A 931-nucleotide genomic window follows, 5' to 3' on the forward strand; every position below is an offset into this window, starting at 1 on the left:
GGAAAATTAGCTAGACATAATGGTACATATCAGTAGTAGCTCCCAGCTACTGGGGAGGCTGAGGCAGGAGGATCACTTGAGCCTGAGCGTTGGAAGTTTGCAGTGTGTTATGATGATGCCACCGTACCCTAGCCAGGTGACAGAGTGAGAGCCTATCTTAAAAAAAAAAAAAAAAGTTTGTTTCCTTAAGCCCGGAGGTGTATCTTTTATGAGTCTAAGATTTGTGCATAAAGATGTTAATCTTGGTCTTATGTATAACAGGGAAAAAACTGAAGTCAGTCTAAAGCAGTAGTTCTCAACCTTCCTATGCCACAACCCTTTAATACAGTTCCTGTGGGTCGAGACCCACAGGTTGACAACCGCTGGCCCAAAGCATTAACCGTAGGAGAACCGTAAGTAGTTAAATCTATTGAATGAGCCTTTAGAAATTAATGTGCTCCCAGTGATCCACTTTCAAGTTTATTCGGTATCACTTGGTTAACACCACTATTAATGACCTTAGTATGTATTTTTAACAGACACATGTCTTAAACTTTGAAACTGGGTTGCTAGATTGGCTATTAAATTGAGGATCAGTTTGTTAAAGTGCTGTCTTTCTAAAAATATACAATGGAGAAAAACAAGTTGTACACACGAAAAATCAATGCCACTAAAAACTGCTTATAAGGACTTTTTAATAGGAAACATTTCTAGTATAATTTGGAGTTTTAAAGAGGCAAAACGAACAAAGTAGTAAAGAGTGGTAGGATCGTGGGGTGATTTTTTTTCGTTGTTTTTCTGAGTTTCCTTCAGTTTTCACCAATGTGCATAAAATTAATTCATAATCATGAAATAACAAGCACATTAAAATGAAAGACAAGAGAAAGTAGTAGTGTTAACAGGTTGAGAAAAATCAGGATCCTATTCATAGAAAAATTTGAGGCTCGGCGCC

This window comes from Otolemur garnettii, unplaced genomic scaffold, assembly GCF_000181295.1.
Source record: "Otolemur garnettii isolate 467f Iridium unplaced genomic scaffold, OtoGar3 scaffold00002, whole genome shotgun sequence".
Classification (NCBI taxonomy): Eukaryota; Metazoa; Chordata; class Mammalia; order Primates; family Galagidae; genus Otolemur; species Otolemur garnettii.